The following is a 21,908-nucleotide window of genomic DNA, read 5'->3' on the forward strand; positions in this document are numbered from 1 at the left end:
AAAAAGATGAGAATCGAGCCGTTCGCCGGGAGGCAGCCTCCTCGAGCGCGCCGACTCGACGAGTTTAAGTGAGCCCCGGAGAATCCTCGAATTCTCTCGCGGCGCTTGTTACTCCTGACACAGATTGCAACAGGCGACAGACCTGGGAGATTCGCTCTCTCTCTCTCTCTCGATGCGGCGGGGAGCAATCACGCCGATCGAAGCGTAGCGCGTTTCCCGAACGCGTTTCCGATGACGCGGCGGACGAGAGGGGCCGCGAAGAAAGAAAACGAGAAAAGAAGAAAAGAGAAGCAGAGCGACCAGTCACCGGCGGTTATTTAGGTGATTACGCTTCGCCTCGCGGGCGACGTGCGCGCGTTTGATCGCATCGTCGTCGCGACAAATCGACATTGTGTCACTGCGCCTCGTTGCAGCAATAACGCATATAATATACGGGCGCGCGCGAGCGCGGCATTACAGACCGCTGATGTAATACTTTTATGATCGGCCGCCGCAATTTCTCGGTGACAACACTCGCTATTTCTGTCGCCGAGTTTGTGCACATGACTGCCGCGACGAGCAATATATCGCGCAAATACGCGCCGCCGATATTTATACAGGGTGTTCGCCCGATCCTTTCTAAGCGCGGATAAAACTGCGGCGACGGCTGGGTTACGGCTAGCCTCCCATATGCCCTCGCGGGTATAAATATATTAATGAGTATTTTATCTTGGAGATAAGAAAGTGATAAGAGTAAAGGATGGGCTCGTTTGATATTTGATGCGCGAGACGATAGCACGCTCGTAAATTATATTCCTCTAAAAAACATATAAAGTAAAAGTTACTCAATAATGAAAATATTTAATAAATAAATTAATACCCAATGCATTCATAGAAAACCACGCGCGATATTGATCTACTTTTATTTCCCTATTAATTGCGAGCTAATCGTATATCTCGATAAAAATATCACGCGATCGCCGGGTCGGTGTAACACGAAAAAAAATTAATATTCACGAGTGTATATTTGATATTTCAATTTTTAAAAAATATTTAAACCGAAGCGCACACCCGCGGCGGAAGTTTCGAAACGCGGCCGTCTCGACGGGAAAAAAGGTACGTATTCGGGACACCCTGTACAATATATCGAGCGTGCTCCTTTTTTTCGCTCCCTCCGCCGGTATTGTTCGTCCATGTAACGCGAGTCGTTTCTCGCTTTCAAAACGGAGCTTCCTTAAGCGGAGGAGAAAATCGAAGCCGGCGATGAGGGGGTACGGCCGCGGCCGCTCGTTACGTTAGGTGGAATCAAGGCGAAACTTTCCGCATGAAATTGCAACGTGCGCCCGGCCGTGTAATGCCCGAGTGGTACAACTCACCTGTACGTTACATGTCTTCGTACGCTGTCGATACCGTTCGCAGTAGAGGCTGCGCTTTTTCCATGCGGGGTACATTGCTCTCGTCGAAGTCCATCCGCTTTCCCGCGGTCCTGCAACCTGTCATGAAACAGAAGAGAAAAAAAAAATGAAGCGATTGAGAAATCCAAACGACAAGAGGCGATATCTCGCGGGCCGAATTAAGCTCGGAGCGAAATAAATTAAATATCGGAACATCTAATAAATCCGAAAACTGTACGATAATTATCTGGCGAAATCGTTACGATGCGTTTCAGTATTCATACCCGATATTTCTATTTTTACTCCTCTCCATCGCCGAGTTTGCAGCGCGACGTATGCAAGTGCGCGGCATTTATAGCTGAAAGAGGTTAAAGATCGAAAGTGGCTTCTATCTGTGTGTACAAGCCACCCTTCGCGTTTCCACCCCGAGACACGTTAATCCGCAGAAACGCGCGGTTGCGGTGGCGAAGATTGCGCGGACGAGGGCAAAGTAAAAGAATGATTTATCGGTCGGCTGACTTTTCCTACTCGACTTTTCCCACTCGTGCGAAGGCACCGAGTGATCTCCGCTCGTTGCGACTCGTATCTCTTACTCGCGCAATTCTCGACTTTTTACAAATATCTCTATCTATTATCTATATCTTTTTTTTTTCTTTTTTTTTTAACGCGCGAATAGGGAACGATAGAAATTTGAAGAACGGAAACGCATCATTGACAGTCGCGAGCGGTGCGTTTGACGTGCGCGGCCAAAAACGAAGGAGACCGCTCGGCGAAGAAGGAGGAAGAGAGAGACGAGCGAGTGGCGAGAGCAACGGTTACAGCAGAATAAACCCCTCAATAATGAGTTCCGCGAGTGAATTCCCTCGGTGCGGAGAGAGGCTCGAGATAATAAAACAGAGCGGGACGGCGTTGGTGGCCGAGGGGGGTCGAAAAGGGGTCGGAAGGGTGGCGAAAGGGTGGCAAAGTGGGTGGGCGAGAGGCGCGGGGCGAGCGAGGATCGAGGGAGGTTTCCGCACTGGCAAGAGTAATAGTAAGAGGCAATAAAATATAATGAAATAACATCCAATCCAGGAGAGATATTGTGAAAATATTATTACTAACTTATTACTCGTTGGGCACGGCGTACCACGCTCTCGACCTTTTTCTCCATTTTTCCCTGCCTTGCTCCCACCCTCCCCCTATCTTCCAGTCTTCGTTCCCCTGCCTCCTCCCACTTTCGACAAATATATACGGGGTGCGTCTGAAAAGGTGGAACTTGAGCAATAGTCGCGAGGAATTTTTCATCCGAATAAAAAAATCTCTAGTATTGTTTTTCGATTTTTTGACGTCAAATGTGCCGAAATTTAATGAGAAACCGAAATCCACTTTCAAACGAGAGAAGCCCGACAAAGGTTAACTGTGAAATACGGTTTCTCTAATATTTACCCTCTCTCGCGCATACAGGCGTAATTCGATAAAAAATATAAGTTCCAACGTTAAATGATTCATTGTGCAAACTGCCGCAACTGTATCATATATTAACAATTATAATTTAAATATCACGTAGCGTAATATATAAATTTGAAAATTCACAGGCGAGTAAGAGGAAATACGCTAGTAACGAAACAATTACATCCGTTATTCCTTCAAGAAAATAGCATAAAATAAAAACGTACTTTACATTTTACATGTTATATTTTATATATTTTCTTACGAGATCGGTCTTAGACTGAAAACGAGTTATGCAATTTCACGTACGAGCCACTATAAATTTTCAGCCGAAGAGTCTACTCTTTTCAAGCTCACCCTGTATAACCCCTTCGTTCCATCTTCCTTCATTCCCTCCGTTCGCTCCGCGGTCGTCGGAGACGCGATAAAATTTTTCTCCCTTATCGAGTCCCAATAAAAATCGGTTACCCATGGCGGAAGGACCGCCGGTCGGACGCGACGTGGATCGTCCTCGCGAAAAACAGCGGGCACGGCCGCGTCGCCGAGTCGCAGACGGCTTCTCGCAGATTTCCGCGGCTCGTTATTTTAAATTAACGCGAGCGCGCTTCGTACTTTAAATTATATCAGAGCTGTATCCCAGAAGATTCTCGAGAGGTCGGCCGTCGACGTTAAAAATTAAGTATCTAAGGAAAGCGAGTTTTCGTTATAATAATTTTGTTGTAATAATCATTTATATTCATGAGAGGATACTTTCCATTTTCAGGAAAGAAAAAGGTAACCGGCGCGCTCTCTCTCTCTCCTTCTCTCTCTCTCTCTCTCGCTTTACCACTGCGGAAATTAATTAACCGTGAGGCCCGCGATCTCCTCTCGTCTTCGGATTTCGCGGCGCGCGCGTTACCGCTGCAGCACGAAAGCGCAATCCGCCGCGTTCCGCGCCGCGCGGCGCGCGGTGCGCCTACCGCCGCTGGCCTAATCGCCCGGTATCGCCCTCGAAATTATTCCCTTTTAGCGTTGTTAGCTCGGTACGTTCCGCGATTCGCGATCGATCCCCGGGTTTCGTCCGGCTCTCTCGCATTTGAAATGCAAAGTGCGCGGCCGGGCATTATCTTCCAGGAAAGACCGGCGGACGAGCGTAGAAAGAGCGAGGAGGAAAGGAGTGCGGAGGAAAAAAGAAACAAAAAAAAAACAACAGGCAGAAAGAAAAGATTATCGCGGCGCGAGATATCTCGGGGAGGAGAGGAGGGAAATCGCGGTGACGAAAGATGGTTATATAAAACGCGGTTAGACAGCGGGGCGGAGGGCGGGGTGGTTAGCGGGATAAGCGGCATGCAACAATCCTATCTGACCGTGTAAATCTCCGGGCGTCGTAACGAAGCGGCAAATCGAAACTAAACGGTAGCCCATGAATGGGAAATTAGAAAATAATGTTACGCTGGCGCGAGGTCGCGCGCACTTCCGGCCGGGACACCCAGTGCGCGCGTACGCGCGCGTATTGCGTGCACGCTGTGTACGTGCGTGCGTGCGAGTAGTCTCACGCATCGGAGGTGCCGTAATGCGCATTATTATCTCGTAAACGAAATCTGGTTACGAAGTCCTTTTATTAAAGATTTAATTGATCGACGACGCTTAAAACGCGCCCGGTCGCCGTCTCCATTCGGTGCGTTTCGCGCCGCTCTGCGTCCTTTTCCCTTTGCCTCCTACCTTCCTTTTTTTCCTCTCCCTTTCCTCGCCCTCGCTTTACCGTTAAATAAACTTCTCTCGCTGCATTTCTTCTCTTCTCTCCCCGTTCCCCCCGACTCCCCATAATAAAATTCGCTTTCTCCCCTCTCTTTTTATGCGCGGCCGTTACTTGCGTTCATTTGTTTTCCGCATCTTAATTGCATCGTCGCCAAATTGGATTCGGTGTCTTTCTATATTTGCATTTCTGTTGTTTTCGAATTTCCCGGCCCGTCATTTTACACCACTTACGTGTATATTCCGCACGGGTATATTGTTCTCGTGGGTTCCCATCCGGAACATAATAAACCGCCATCCGCCCTATCCGTCCACCTATCTACCTATCCGTCTCTCTTTCGCGCCGCCGTTTTTTTTCCTTCTTTTTTTTTTTAATTTTTTTACTCGGTCTAAAGAGTTTCAGCAATGTAATCCGAATAATTTTACACCCTCCCCTCGTTCGCAGGTTGCACGAGTTTCGAGCAAATTTTATTTCCTATTCGTAAGATATTTTTCCAAAGCGGCCCGGAGCTGACCCGAGCCGACGAGTCACTGGACGATTAAGTATCATCGAGTTAATTTCTTTTCGAATATCTCAATAAATACGAGAAATTTGCCGTCTTGCGATTTCCGCCGTTCGTTTTCACTTGGCAGCTTGGGTATTTTTGTCAGAATCCGAGTTTCTACAAATCGTCGGATACGACATTCCGTCGAAATTCGCGTGAATTTGCCTGAAAAGGCCACGGGAAAATTTCGCCGCGAGTCCCGCACACGCTGAATAGCTATTACCCGCGCCTGTCTATATTATCGAGTAATTTGCGAGAGTAGAACGATTTGTCGGGACAACGTCGCGCTTATATAAATAATATGTCGTTACGAGCGAAACCCTGCGCTCGGAAGGGGGCCCTCTCGTCCGTATTCACGTGTCTTTGCCGCGCGCATTACATAAAGGCATCTTCCGCGCGAGTGTGCGGGTGTATGCACGTACGTTTGCACATACGCGCGTCTACGGTCGACGCATCTCGCCGGGAATAAGCAATCCGCGATTACACCGTCGCGTCGGTTCGCGGTAAGCAAGAATAATGTTTATTCGTCAGATTAAAAGTTGTGCGCGTATCTCGCTCGAACGCGACTCGCAGCGAGAGAACACATCTCGAAACTCTTTCGCGATCTAGATTCGCCGAGCGTTCCGTTATCACTTGCGACGTTTCCTAAATGTCCGCAAAAGAAAGCGAAAAAAAAACAGGAAAAAAAAAAAAATTCGCAAATTTGTTTAGCCGCACGACATCAAACAAAGTCGACGTCTTTTCTTCTGCGATGACACCGGCACTCAATAATGCATGCCAGCATAATGCGCACGCACGCGTATATACGCTCGAATATCCATAAACGCGAAGCGGAGATCCAGCCGCGTTTTGCGCTTGCAGGTGCGCGCGCCAGGCGTATGAATAAAATACGACTTCGGGCCGAAGATTTCGCCGAGTCGACTCGGTATAACTCGTCTCTGTCGCATTTGCATCCGCATTACGCGAGCGTATACCGCCGGCTTGCGTAATATTATAATCAGCCGCGAGAAAATAAATAACTATGGCGTCTACCTGGCCACCTCTCTACGCGTTCGCTCTTCGTTCCCCGTTTACCTTCTCTTTCTCTCTCTTTTTCTTTCTATCTTTCCCCGTCTTTCTCTCTCTCTCTCTTTCTCTCTCCCGCCGTCAGATAACTATCTTTCCGTTTCCTGCTGGCGGGCCGCAGTAAATACACATAAGTCGTAGCAACCTACTTGCTATAGTTGAAGAAAGGGAATGAGTTGCGGTCGCGGGAGGACGCGGAGGAGGGAAAGGGGGCCCGGGAGGCGGAGGACAAAGACAGCGATAACACGTAACTACAACGATTTCCACTTGAATTAAGAGCGCCTCGTAAAACGGAATTTATTATTCGCGCTCGGGGGAAAATTTTTGCGGAGCGACCGCTCGGCAAGGAGCTCCTGCCTCGAAAAAGGAAGGAAAGGAAAAAAAAAAAAGAAGAAGAAAGGAGAATAAAAGGAAATAAGAGGAGACGGGGAGAGGGAGCGGCAGAAGGCAGAGATCGCGGTGCGGCGTCCGCCTGATTAAATATCATGAGGAACTTGGAGCGAAGATTGCAACGCGCACGGCGGGAAATGATACCCCGTTGTTAAAACCGGGAAAAACGTATAGCGCGAAACTGCTGCCGATTCACATGAATTCCAGGAATTCGCCGAGTTCAGGCCGGCAAGGAGTGCGAGAGTTTTTAATTGTAGCAGACCGCGAAGCGCGCTTCTTTATTTTCAGTGACTTCCTCAACGTAATTTTTGTACAACGAGGCCGTAACTTTTGTACAATGAGGCGTGTTTGTCATAAGAGATTGAGGGTAGATGCGCTTTTTTTTTCAGCGCGCTTGCGAGGGCGACAATTGAAGGGGTTGACGCGCGCGAGAGGGACGCGTTCTCAGGAGCATAGAGTGACAAAAAGCATCACCGTAAACCGAGGGATGAGAAAAAGCTTCGTGTCTATTGTGTCTATTAGCCAATTAGCTTAATAAATATTGCTGATAATTGTATTAAATAGTTGCGACTGGATACATCTCAAAGATATATCTGATAACATTTCAATAATTAAAAAAAAAAAAAAAAAAATGCACTCAATTATCCGTCCAACCGAATAAAGTACTTGTTTCTGACGTTTCCTCAAAGCTACAATAAAAATAGCCCAGTTTTAAGAAACTCTTCGTTCCGGCGCACATATTTTTTTTTTTTTTTTGAAACTCAATCCGATGAGAATCGTTCTAGACATTCGTATTGCTTTACGATGCTCAATTCTCATAAAATCGCCGGCTCTGGATGCGCTTTAAAAAAATGTTATCGGCTCGTCCGGCTTTTCCGGCTAAATGATGATAATCATTAAACCGATGGAACCCGTTCGCGTTTCTTCATTCCGCGTCCTACTTCGTAAACTTTTCATTAGCGAGGATTCGACTCAGGAATACCGTCGGCGTACAGCACTCGCATCCTGCTTTCGTCTCTCTTTTCGCCTCTCATATTTTCCGCCCTCTTCCTCGCTCTCCCTATTCCCCTTTCGCTGTTCCCGCACCCTTTCCCTCGTCGCCATATCTATTCCGTGCACTTGCACGCGCTCGCATGCAATACGCTCGGCCGCCACGTACGAACGCACAAACGACAAAACACGTATTACGTGTAACTGGAGTCCGCGCTAGAGATCAATACACATAATAGAGGGTATCTATAGCGGGCGCAACCCGTGCTCATTTACTTAATTGTGTTCTATACGGCATAACCGAGGCGTGGTGGTGCGGCTCGTGTAGGTACGCGGCCGCCTCTCTGCTACCCTCCTGCCGTTACCCTCGCCGTGCCCCCCTTCCCGCCGCACTGCCCCCTTCGGCCCCGACCGAGGGTGGAGGAGAAGGAGGAAGAGGAGGAGAAGAAGGGGGGAAAGGGGGGCCGAGTGTGCGTAATATTCAGACATATAACGCGCCGGGGCCGCGTAGGTACATTGGCATCAATTTATGGGGGTTGGGAGGGCCGCCCCCGCCGAGCTATATATACGCTCCGATAGGGTTGAATATCTCGCGCTTTTGTGCCCCCGTCCACATCTCCGCGCTTCCGCCCCTCTGTCTTTTCCGTCCTCCCTTTCGCCCGCCCTTCGCTCGCCGCCGCCACCACCGCCGCGCGCGCTGCTCCTTTCTGCGATCGCGTTTCGCGTGTTTTTGTCTCGGTCACGAAGTTGCGCCTTGCCGCGATACGAGTGCCATCGAGTGCCTCACCGAACAAGAACCATTATTTTCCGAGAACCGGCGGGCGGCCCCCCTTCCCTCGAAGCGCGCCCTTCGAGCTCATTACGCAATGTGCGACTTTGCGAGGAGAGCCGAGTTGGTATTATAAAGGCATATTTTACGGTCGATTGAGAAGCCTCGCGAAGGAACGAACGGAAAATTGGACCGAGGATCTCTCAATTGTCCCCCTCGTAATTACGCGGGTCGTACGTACGGCATGGAAATCAATTTCGGCCTCTAATGAATTCCAAAGTTGTAAGAAAAATTAGAAATTGATTTGGCGACGGGGCGGCGAGTCGCAAATTTGTGAAAATAATAGCCGCGGCCACGGTGGAGGCGGAAATCGGCGGTCCGTCGTGGGCTAAAGCTCGCGCGACATCGCGAGAATTCGCGGCGCGAAAAGGGTCGGAGGCGATCCCGCTTTCGGCGGCGGGCCGGCGGTCGACGACTGCGACGAACAACAAAATGTCGACCGCAATTATGCTGTAATTAACTTGGGAGCGTGTGCGCACGTACGCTCGCGTACACGCGCGATGCCCGTCGCACATCGACGGCGTCGGCCCGGCTTCACAGGTGGTTGGGGATTTTTGTATTTAGTGGTTGGCACCGTCCGACGTTTACACGTTTACACGTACCGTCCGGCTGCGTTATATGCATGTTTGCGGTGACGGAAGAGAATTTAAACCGGCCACCCCCTTTTCCGCCTCTCTATAACACCCGCCGCTTCGTGGCCCTCTCTCCTCCTCCTCCCTCATCCCGCCGCCCGCCCACCCCGTCGCTGCAAATTCTGATAAACCGTGCCGAAAATTAGTCGGTTTGTTCGCTATCTTATTACCCACCGTTCGCCGATAGGCGAATCAACGACGCGGATCGGATGCGGATTATTTTAATCCTCCTCGCCGATGTCGACGTGCATCGAGTCAACGCGCGATTACACCTCCTCGACAGACTTCCCTCATTACGGTATATACCCTAATTACGCGTATCCCAGACTTCCAATAATAATTTCTCTTATTTTATATTAACAACTCGAATGACAGTTAATCCTTCCTGATTCTTTCGCTTATCTTAAATGACGTGCGGGGAGAAAGAAGCATGCAGAATGTACGACGAGTTTGAATATAATCAATTTCTCGTAACTAAAACCGGAGACGGAGATGCGATTACGATTATTTAATTACAAGTATTACCGCGGGTTTCGTTAATATTACATAATCGAACGTTGAATAACGTAATGCCCGGTCTCGTTCTTATCCTTCCTTGCTGCGCTCGCACTGACGACGGGACGAGGAAGACGGGGCCGACGTGTTCGCTCTTGGAAAGTAAACAAAGTGCAGCGGTTTACATGTTAAACCGCGGAAAATGGAACGGAGAGAATTTCTCCGACAAATAGCATAAATTTGCTGAGCCATTGGCGTGCGCGCCGCGGCAAATAAAGACGCCCGGTGAAATTCGTAATAAGAGGCTCATTTGGAAAGCACGATTTCACGGTCGTACGTCATTGCCTCGTGTACAATATTTCTTCCGCCGTCACAGTGCGCGAAATGCCCGAATACGGAAAACTTAATGCTACTTCGATACTCGCCCTGTGCATGAAACGGCACGAGGAGATTGCGAATTAAAGAGTTGAAAGTATCAAGGGTACAATAAAGACTTTAACAAAATACCGAAACGAGGTTTTTTTTCGAGAAAAGCGATTACTCTTTTGACGTTTCGATCGAGACCGAGGATGACTGGCGGATTTAAACGTATCCGGGAGAGGTGGCGGCGGCGAGCAGGCGTCGCTTCCGGTCGGAATTACGGTTTAAATTATGGTTACGACTTGGGCGTTACAATATAATCATATCGCGATTGCACGTGGTGTTTATTACATTATTAAATATACATCGCGCTATCATTAGCTATTAAATATATCATTAATACGCGGCGTAATGCTACAGAATGGTCCGTAATACACCAGCTCGCTCTCTGTTTGTCTCTAATATAACTAATATTACTAATATAACTAATGTAATTAGGAACGTGGGAGTTAGAAATATCAATATAACTTTGCTTATTCAAAACCTAGTAAATAAAGACGTACAAATATGTTGCAATACCGTTTATAATTAAGTGCAGCGTTTCGATATTCCTAAAGTTAAACGGTTAAATAAATTAAAATTGCATTTGCCGACAAAGCTTTTATTTAAATTCTACTAATTTTTTTCTTTTTTTTTAATATATATAAATATAATGATAATATTATAGATATTGAACAAAATATTCTAGCAAACGCGGATTATAAAATTTTGGAAATACTCTTGCGCACGTGTCTCTTAACTCGTTAGCAATGAGAAAACCGCGTGCAGCTCGAGGTGCCTTTCGGCGCCTAAAAGTCGTAACGAAGAACCGAACCAATTATTTTTCTCATCACGACCGAAGTGCCGACGCGATCACCCCGGACGATTGGACGTCACCCCCCGGTACACCCCCCTTCCTCCCCCTCGCGTGTCATGCATACAGGCACGTATACGCGGTCGCGCGCGCACGAGCAGCTCTAGGTTACGCGGATGAACGTCAAATCAAAATGCACAATCCCGGCAAATCATTTCGAATATTTCATAATGGGCGCGAAATATCATTACTCGCCGCCCGTGCAATCCACCCCTACGTCCAACCGCGCAGTCCACCCCTCGCGCAAAGCCCGCGCGAATTCGTCGGTGACCGTGCGTTACGAGCGCATACGAATGGAAGGAGATAGAGGCGGCAGACACGCACGCATACACGCGCGCACATGCACACGGAGAGATACACGCGCGACGAGATGGAGAAAGAGAGAGAGAGAGAGAGGCATCTATTGAGGGTGCAAAGAGGACGGAAGAGACGGGGGTGAGAGGGATGATAGAGATTCGGTAGGCCGAGAGCGACGGAGGAAGAGAAGCGTACGTGGAAACGCGCGCGGCGGACGCGAGCTGACGTGAGCATCCGCGGGACGGGGTGGCATGCGGGGCACGCGCGTGCACGTATACACGCGCACCTGAACGCGACACACGTACACCCTGAGCACGAAGCGGGTACGAGCGAGAGCGCGCGCGATACGGGGTATGCGACCGGGACTAAATTACGTTCCCCGTAACGCGTTTAGCCGCGAATCGCATTGCGAGCGATCCGTATAACCCGAATATCGGCCGCACGCCAGAGATAGGACCGAGGGACTACTCGTCCCCCCGGAACGAACGAGCATTACATCGCCCGATGCTGATCCAGTCCTCCATTTTGCCGCGGATTCTTCTGGGAACTTCTAAACTCCCCCCTGAAGCGGCTACTTAAGCGACTGTACGAATAACCGAGATCGGCTGAGAAGAAACCTTGCGACTAATTCGAAAAAATATATTTACGTCACGCGACTAAAGAATTTAATACGAGAATTAAAAGAATTTTATTTCCTGAGTTACACGTCCGTTTAATTTAAACTAAAATATATTAAAAAAGAATGTTGCAGGTTGAATTACGAATTAGTCGGCGTTAACGTTAAATTTCGAACGCTACAAGATAGATCGGGCTGAGGTTGCGAGATAAGAGAAAGGGAGGTAGAGAAAGTTGAAACTCTGAAAACAAGGTGTGCAACGCTCGAGAATAGACCGCGGTCCGGATTCCAATTCCTCGACACTTGGCCGGGGGGGTCACTTCTTGCGCATTAAATCAACCCGGGTGCAATTTCGTGAATCGACAATCGAAGTCGCCGAATTCGGGCTGTCGGCCGGTCGGGGTCTCGTGCTCTGCTGCGGATGCAACGATAAGGGTCGGTCTCTCGAATCAATGCGCGTAGAGAGAACAACCAAGAGGCCGAGGCTACCTACATACCTTCCTACCTATCCAGGACGTACCTACGTGCCTACAACCATCTCGTTTCTCGGCTGGCGAAACAGCCAGCGGTGGCTACTGCTGCCAGCAGCAGCACCAGCGGTAGGCAGGCAAGCAGCAGCTAGCAACACTGGCTGCCTCCTCTACCTCCACCTACTCCATCTCTTCCCGCTGGTTCTCTCCATTTGCCTTCTCCCCCGTGCTACACGGCGCGACCTATGTCCCTTTCCCCCTTCGCCCGTTCATCTCCTCTACGTTCCCTCCGTGCACGCGCGCGCGCGCGCGCTCGCGTCAACCTCCTCTACATCATCGTCGTTGAAATCACCACCACCATCCAGGGACTACCTACCATACCGCTACCATCACGGCACGGTACACACGGTACACTCCGGGTACTACTCCAGAATCGCATCGCGGCCACTCCAGTTGCATTGCGGGCAGCGCCGATCCGCGCGCACACGTACAACGCGCGTATGTATAGACGATTTCACACAGGCGAGATCGAGACTCGCGGACGTGCGCGTACACTTACGTACTCATACGCCGGCACGCTCGTACCGAGCGATGCATACGTGCATACGCGTGCGTACACAAGAGCACAACGGCCTAGCGTTGCCCTCTGCCTCCGGCCAGAGATATCGTTAGCATGCCTTGCTAATCACGGACTCGATAATAATACCGTGATTGATAGGACGAACCCCGTCCTCCTCCACCTCCTTCTCTTCCTCCACGTCCACGTCCTCCTCCGCCACCACCATCTCGTCCAACCTACCGCCTCCTCGAAACGAGTAACGTTCCACCCCTCGAGAGATCGAGAGGAAGAGAGACGAGAGGAGACAGAGCGCGAGAGAGAGGCCGGCCATTCTCCGCGCCCTTCTGACTTTCTCCCGTCCGATCTCTCCTGACGCCGATGCCCTTTGCCTCTTCTCTCTCTCTCTCTCTCTCTTTCTTTCTCTCTTTCTCTCAAAGCTCTCCCAGCCACCCGCGCGTACGCATTTTTTTTTTTTTTTTTTTTTTTTTTGTTTCTTTATTTCTTTCTCGTCGGCGAGAATGCGCGACTACGCGTGTCGTGTTCTTACTCAGGCGTCCCCGTTCGTTCCGCGCTCGATCAGACTCACGTGCCAGAGAAGGAAAACGCGGGGCGATCGAGAAAGACGGAGGCGCGCCGTATTTTTATGTAATTAGAAGCGATACGCGAGAGGAAGGGCGCGAGGTAAGAGCGAGGGAGGAATGATGCATGGCGAATCGTTGATCGAAGACCTCGTGGCCGGCGCGTTTCGTTACGTTCCGATCGTTTAATAATCGCGTATCCGCTGCCCGGAGAGAGAGAGAGAGAGAGCTGCCTTTCCTCTCGCGCGAGCTGAATCACATCGCCCGTAATTATATTTCCCCCTATTTTTCAGCCCTTCTCGTAGGCCCTTAACCCTCTCTCGTGTGCTGATTCCATTTTCATCTTACCCAAATGCGGCAAATAATATAATTTTACCACGATAATCGAATCCCCGTATTATTCGTACACGGCGTGTAATTCAATCGGCGTAGCGTAAGATAAAAAAGCCGGACGAGTCCGTGATACCCGCGTTCTCGAAATTAATCTCTCGGCACGGGCCGCCAATGCGAAACGGGCAAGAGTTCCTCAAACAAAGTCGCCGGCGATCGGCGGGCGCATGAAAAACTTAGGACTCGATTATACGAACGTGACGGGCGTATAAAAAAAAAAAAAAGTATCGGCGAGCTAAACTTAAATCGCTCCGCTTCTGAAATTTAAAAAAAAATGCATTTATGGACACGTCAAGTTTCAACTTAGGATCTCATTAAAATAATGTCCATTTAAAATTAATTAATGAATAAGATTTCTCCGTCTATTTGCATCGGCGGAGCTTTTCATTCATGAAAACCGCGAATAATTCCCGGCGTTAAATGGTTTCATAATTAAAATTTTCCCTCGGTTGAAATTTTGCGCCGCTGGTCCGGCCGCGAATTCACCGGGGAGGGGAAGTTACCGCCCTCCCGCGCGTCTTACGAAACACTTGGACATTGTTGGAGACCGAGTTTTTCTCTGCCCCCGATCGCTCCTTGCTCGCGGTAGCGAGACTTACACACGGCGCGGGAATAAGTGGAATACATTTCCTCGAGTATTACTGCATTCTAACTGTTCATCCATTGGATCCCCGAGCTGCACTACGTGACTGCGTGTGCGCGAGCGAATCAAGGATCAAGATAGGCGTCCGACGAGCATGTGTGCGGACAAGAGTGTTACGCGTCAATGTATGCGTGTATGTACACCGGCGTATCTGTGCGTGTACGTTTTATACACGGTGGTAGCTGTCTCGTACGAACAACGAGCGCGCGCACGTAGGGAAGAGAGAGAGACAGAGAGAGAAAGAGAGAGAGAGAGAATACGAACCAGCTATGCTGGCTATGATACCATTAGCATCAGTGATTAATGTATGCTGCGGCCTGTTCCACGGCGATGTGCGCGAGTTTCGTGTATACCCAGTGATTGACTCGTAGACGAGGGAGAGAGAGAGACGGGGAGAGATAACGTGAGAGCTGCGGAGAGACGAGAGAGACGGGGTGGGCGCGAGAGAACGAAAGGAGGACGGAGATACACGATGAGAGGAGACGCAGCAGCCCCAGGATCACGGGGCGAAGCTTGCTTCGGACTGTCTCGATAGATCGGCAGGTAATTAATCGCGAAATACCGCGCGCGCGTCATCCGGAAAAAAATCTGCACCGGAAAAAAAAAATTTCGCCTCCCATGAGCTCCGAGCGAACTCCGGTTTGCATGAAATTAATTTAAAAGCTCAAATATACTTTCGTGAGAATAATAGTACGTCCGCGGTCAACTATCATTCTTTAGATCGTGCGGAATTTTCGGCAAAAAAAAAAAATATATATATATATATATATAAAGCTCTATTTAATTCCCATTGAAAGGAATGAAAAGCGACCGTTATTTAAAATAAGAAAGGAATCGTATACTTCTCTCCAAGTTAAGTGCATGCATTAAGCGTTTAATTTAAGAGAAAGTTCATCGCATTGTGCGGGGATAAATACCGGAAAATCTTATTAGGGTGAAAAATAGTATTTTCAGGAACGGCATGTAATCCGGGTAAATAGTTGAAACTAATCCTAGCGGGTTATAGTAAACCAGCAAACTTTCTGTTAATTTAAGTTACTTTACTTTAATTAGGCAAATTAACTAACTAATGGCGCCAACGTGCCGTTGCGTTACCGTTACGTCGAGGTAATCTCTTAACATAATACAGCCGAGTATACTAACTCACGTTAACTCTGTATTGTGACATGTTGTTACAAGTGTGGCTTAGATTATCATTCTCAACGCTTCTCGTGCAGCCGTAGAATCGGACGCGAAATCGCGTCCAGCGGGATGGAGCCGAGTATCCACGCGATGGATTTACACGGCGTGTTCGGCGAAGCGTGCGCCGGGGCACTCTGTATTTTAGGCTAACAGAGGCCGAAGAGCCTTCGGCGACGCGCGCGCACGGCCGTGGATCGATGCCAGCGTAGTTTTGATCTACGATGATCCGAGAGAGATCTTCCCCCGCGCGGCGAGGAACGTGTCCTCGAATAGGTTCCGGCGGCCGCCCGAGGAGGAGCGGGAATTAATTACCGAGAAACATGCGTTTCCATTAACATGCGCCGCGCGCACCAAGAAATTAATAACGCTCCTTTCACGCCGTGGAAAAAGTCAGACCGCGGCTAGATGGATAGGCTTTATGGTTGTCGGCGCCGTATTAACGGGCGAGCCGCGAACGCACACAGGACGCGGGCACCGCGTCGGTGCGTATTCGCTTATTCGACCAATCGCAATTACGTCCCACGAAGGGGGAAAAAAAAAAGAAAAAGAAACGGCCAACAATAGACGGACCTACATAGGATTCGAGAACATCGCAGGCTACTTCCGCGATGAGCTCGCGAACGTAATTTACAGCGAAACACCGCCTCGGCTTATGTGAACGCTAGCCGCTTCTCTTCCTTCGACGCATCATCTTTTTCACGCCACGGATTTTCATTTCTTTTTAATTTCACGGAGGGAGCCTTGATAAAAGTTTTATTGGCTCTTAACTTTTTCCACAAATTTTTAACGTTAAATTGCGAGATGTATTTCGGCGAGTAAGATCCGAATTAAAGTCGCGTTAAGGCAAATTTCCGTTTTAAGAAAGGCGAGGGAAAGAATAAAATACATATCCAATTTAGTTTCATTAAGTTTAATTGGTAGCAAAAATTTAAGAGTCTAATAAAACTTTTTTGTAGCGGGAATTTATTGGGCTTCCGCGGCGCACGTTGTAAGGCACGTTGATCACCTCGCGATCGTAATATTTCTATAACTCTGTAGCGGCCACGATAATCAGCCGAGGCGTTCTTTTTTTTCCTCTCTCCCTCCCCTCGATAAAAGGAGTCGCGGCCGCGGGTAAAACCGCGGTCGCGTTAACGCGCGATTAATACCGAGTTTAATTACGAAGCCGGAACGGAGACGCGAGATGACGTCATAAATAACAAGCGGCGGGTTGCGCCTCAATATCGCGCAAGGTATTCGACGTGCCTTCGCGTATTTCGACGGGCGACGTTGGCGATTAGGTGCCATTCGTAATGCCCAAGTTCTCATTTATTAATTTAATACGCCCTCCTCCACCCTACGATATATCGATTCCGCGTTTGTTACGACACGCGGAGTTCCCCGGAACGAAAGGCGTCTTTACACCAATTCTGGCCCATCTATAAATCATTCCTTCGACGTGCTTAAAACTGTCTAAACTGTGCGTATTTTTAGACGCCACGTTCGACCGGATCGATCGTACGCGACGGTGCTTATGGTTCCTCGAAGCTCAGCGAATTCTTTTCTTTCCTTCTTTTTTTTTTTCTATTTTTTTAAATGAATCTTTATCACATTACCCGTCTGTGATTTCAGTCGCGTCTTCGATCAGCCGCGAACGAAGCTTTCGCGGCGACGGGCGATCGATACGGATATTATATTGCCAATTGTGTAATGAAACGTATCGCCGGTATACGCGCGTATTATGCATGGTACGCGGACTACCATTGTGGTTGTCGCGTTACGTTCCGCCCGGCGCGTTAAAATTGATAAAACTGCCGAGATTACTCGGAGATATTTTTCGTCCGCGGCGGTATCGCGCGGGATCGCGAGTCCCGTAGGAGCTCGGTCGCGCGGGCCCGACGGGGAGGGCCGCGTAAATAATACATAGACTTGGAATTCATGCATTAATATTCAGAAGGCCCGAAGAAGGAGAGATCTCGCGCGCGGCTCTCCTTCCTCCGCTGGTCGGCTCGATCCATAAAAATGTCGGGGCTTCCGAGTGACGGCCGGAAACCGGGAGACGGACAGGGCCAATTGTTTATATTACTCGGTGCTGCAACAATGGGACCCGGCCGGGTGGCGTCGTAACGCCGGCGTGCCGGTAACGTTCGTATACGCCACGGTGCCTGCATTCCTTTTCCGGCAGTTCGACCGTGCGTCGCTTGACGCGATAATGCCCTGGCTAATGTCCCTTCTCTCCGCCGCTATTCACGCTCGCCTGATTCTTATCGAGCCCACCTACGCCACCGGGAGAATCGAGATTTCACGTTTTACCGCGCGCGGCTTGACTCGCGATCGGGCCAACCCTCCGATGGCTTCCCCGCGACGATCGACGACTTCGCTTTGCTACAAACTCCACTTCTTCGAACTTATGCCGATTTTCAATGGCACTGTGCGCTTGTTTCACGAAAAATCAGGGTTATTTCAATAAAATTAATAATATAAGCACCTATTTGTGGTCTCTTACGCGAGTCCCTTGTGGCGTATGCGAGGAATAATTATTCATTTTAAAGGTGACAGCTAACGAGAAAAGAAATAAGTAGTAAACGTATTATAGCGAAGGTACGTGGGTGTGTACGACACAGTTTTCCGAGTGTCTTAACGGTGAATTGAGTACGTTAGCAATACGTAATTCAGCTTACCGTATTGTCTAAATAACAAAATTTTAAAGTTAATCTGAGCATTAGGACAATATCGGTCGTGTCGCGTGTAGCAATTGTAAAAATGTCCGTTCTGTGCTGCGTTATTACTGCCGCCGTAACCTTCTCACGGGTCGTTTACTCAAGTAAAGACGGCGCATTCTTCGGGAGATGGACGGAGGACAGACGCGGCCAAAATTTCGTTCATGAAATTTTCACGAGATCGAAAGATCCGGGTGAGAAACGAAGACGACGGAGCGGGGACAGGGAAGGGGTAGGGGGAGGTGGGTAGCCGGAGGGTGAGACAGAGCGAGACGGCGCTACCTTTACGGTAAAGTAAAATCTACAGAGCGCCGGGCGGCTACAAAGCATGGCTGGCCATTACGTATTTATTAACTTTAGAAATTTATAGATGCCTCCTGGGCGCGGGCCCCGTCGACCCCCCGCGAGTAGCTACGTTCCTGTCCCCCCCTTCGTCCCCCTCGCCATCCAACACCCCCGCGCGCCCACCCCGCGTCTCCCTTGCCGCCGTCTCCACGGCGGCGGTCTCCACCCCCGGGGGCGGCCGCCAGCCAGTATTAAAATGAATTATTTAATATTAAACTTGGTAATTTTTAACCGTATTATATCAGAAATTATTTACGCGCCGGCTTCAGCGCGCGGCTATTTCCCTCTCCCCTCACCCCCGACCCCCGGCCCCCTCCTCGTTCCATCTCTTCTTGCATCCGCAGGCCTCCGTGTACCCCCTCGGCGGCAACGAGACGCGCCACTGGTTTTTCAGTAAATCATCCCCCGCAGTTTTCTTCGTAGATTATTGCTGCGAGTGCCACCGACGACGGTCTTCGGTCCTCTCCGCGTTAAGACTTTCTCGGAGGCTCGAATTTCGGGAAAAACATCCAAATTTCACACTTCTGTTCGCTCTGAACAATCTCAACCCGAGGTACATTTGTCGTATATGTGTTGTATAGTATAATTACGGAGAGAGGAAAATACTTCTTAAAATTGTCGATTCGCTTTTTCTCTCCCTCTCTCTCTCTCTCTTTTTGTGGTAATTGATACAGAGTCGATAATACAATTTAATTTTCGAACGCGTTCGTAAATTTTTATTCGCGATGCGAGATACGGGAAACTGCTGGTGAAAATTAATACTTGCTCTCTTGCAGTTTTATTCCGCCGAGAGCGTCGGATGTGCCGTGAAAATTGCGCGTGAGGAAAAATAAATTCTGAATTTGTCAATGAATCGGGGGTTTCCGTTACAGCTTGCAAATGGTAAACGGTCTATCCGCCAAATGATTTAACGATTGTGATTGAGATCGCTTCCAGTTCTCAATACTTCAATTGATTACTCTTTACCGGGCGCGGAAATGCAAATTCCTTGATAATACAACAGACAATGTTATTACGCGCTCGGCGACGGAATTATTCTGGCAAATAATAAACAAATAAACGAACGGCCTGCCTATGATCAACCATTGTAGCACCTGCAGCCCGACGCACGCCTCTTCAAAGCCGACGGGCGCGTAAATAGATTTAAAGATCGAAAATGAACGTACTTTACGACGGAACAATATTTTCGGATGATTTAATATAACAATTGACGATTGATAACCGAGTATTGTCAATTTTTATCGCCGACACCGTGACAGGAAAGTTTAAAGTTGTAGGTACGATAAAATATTTCTTTCTTCCTTGAAAAACATATTGCATGGGACAAAATGTAAAAGGGATGCAAAATAATCGTACGAGGGCCATAATAATTACGATAATCACCGTTATCCTTGCTAATATTAATTAAAATCGCCGACAATGTCCAAACTGCCTCTAAACAAATGGGCGAGCACTCGCGGGTCTTGCAGGTCGCGTGATTAGCGCTCGGTAAATATTGGTGCGCACGTACAGACGTGCGCTTACGTATACACGTACGTTCGCCGATCGGAAAATTAGCATTTACGAAGCGTGTACACGCACCAAGGTAAGCGAGCGCGCGCGCGCGTGCGTGCGTGCATTGCGTGGGTGCGTACGCGCGTGATGTTACACGCTCGATCGTCCACGTGTGTTCTCGCGGGCGCGCGCGCGCGCGAGAGTCCGCGATATTAATTGTTACGACGGGAAAGGTAAATAATTATTATAATTGTCCGGTATAATAATAGGATTCCGCGTTGGAGTGCCGCTTACATATCGTTCGTCGTAATAAAGCGCCCATGGATTTCGAGCTCTCGTCCATCGATATCAATATACCCGGGGTGGCGAGGGACGCCGAGGGTCGGTTAACACAACAAGAGGGAAAGAGAAAGAGAGAGAGAGAGAGAGAAGAGGGTGAGAACGCCACTCTCAGTGTGCGCCAGCATGCATGCATATATTCGCGTGTGTATTCGTATAATTATATATGTATATGTACACGCGCGACTCACTACTCGCGCGCGGGTGTATAATGCATATCGAGCGGTTATATTATATGCGCGCGCGCGCCTAAACGAAAAGCCTAAATATACCGGGCGGCGTGTGGGGATCACGCCTATAGGCGGCTATTTGAGCGATAAACAAGCGTGCACGCGGGCGCGCGCTCGCGCGCGAGCGGGGGCGGCTGGGTGGAGGGCAGGGTGCACCCGATGTGTCACACGCGGCGAATGGTAAAATGTACACACATATACCGGGTGGTACGCCTCCATTGTGCAACCCGCCCCGTCGGTGTATCAATTGTGATTAGGGACAAAGATCCGACGAATTATTCCCGTTCCCGGTCTCTAATCTGATAGCCGTGGCGCTCGTGCGCGCACACGTCATTGCATCGATTGTTTCTGCATGTGGGAAATCATAAAGGGCAATGCGTTCCAAGTGTCTTCATTGTGCGATAATAATGAAACGCTAATCAAGTGTATCTGGGCGCCAGCGAGGGCCGTTCCTCCCCCTCCTCTTCCGCCCCCAAACCCCGCTCTCTCTCTCACTCTCTCTTTCCCTCTCACTTTACCTCCCCTTTCCCGCGACCCCCACCGACCCGCGGATTAATTACTGGCTTCGCGATGCTTAAATTATTTTCCTCTCGATCGAAACAAACTCACCTACGTGAAGCGGAGTAACTCTATCTGCGCGTCAGGGGAGTTCCCCTCCCCCGGATCGTCCATAAATCGAGGACCAATTCATTATACGAAACGATACGAAACGTACGTACACGCGTACGTACTCTCAGCCTCTTCCGCTGTAAGCGAGAGATTGAACGTTCGCGATCAGCATTTTGCATTGAAAAATGCGGCTGTTTCCTCTTTTTTCTTATCGTGCCGCGCCATCGTCAATCTTGGATGGATCGCCGAAGGTAATTGAACGGGCTATCACAGAAATCTTTTTTAACTCAATCCTTAGATCGTTGGTTATCTCAAATTGGACGTACGATATTCCGACATATGTCACATAAATAAGTCAGTCGAATAGGTAAATTTAATAAATTCAAACTATATTGCACCGAACTAGCTTAATTACCGGCCGAAAATTCATCTTTTTTTTATCAAGTCTCGACGTTATTAATCAAAACGTTTTAAAATTAAAAAAAAAAAAAACACAATTTAAAGTGCTCAATATTACATGATAATTCCAAATTTAATTAATCGTATAACTTTTCAAGAAAAAAATGCGTTTTATTCGCGTTAAAATTGTAAAAAAAAAAATACAAATAAAATTTTAAGATATTAAAAGAAAAAATTTCAAAGCAAGGCCTACATTTTATTACCGATTAGCACAGGCCTCGCCATCTCGTCGAGTTAGGAAGGG

The 21,908-nt window shown here is 48.8% G+C and overlaps 1 protein-coding gene across 1 annotated transcript in view; it reads right to left on the minus strand.

Moving 5' to 3' along the window:
- The window catches only part of LOC139104531 (protein bric-a-brac 1), a 347,372-nt gene that overhangs the window by 287,400 nt on the left and 38,064 nt on the right, over positions 1-21,908 (minus strand). The window contains exon 4 of the mRNA XM_070660049.1: positions 1,356-1,472. The gene's annotated coding sequence lies outside the window, so the exon portion shown is untranslated. The remainder of the gene's footprint in view (positions 1-1,355; positions 1,473-21,908) is intronic.

Source organism: Cardiocondyla obscurior, linkage group LG08 (genome assembly GCF_019399895.1).
Source record: "Cardiocondyla obscurior isolate alpha-2009 linkage group LG08, Cobs3.1, whole genome shotgun sequence".
NCBI lineage: Eukaryota > Metazoa > Arthropoda > Insecta > Hymenoptera > Formicidae > Cardiocondyla > Cardiocondyla obscurior.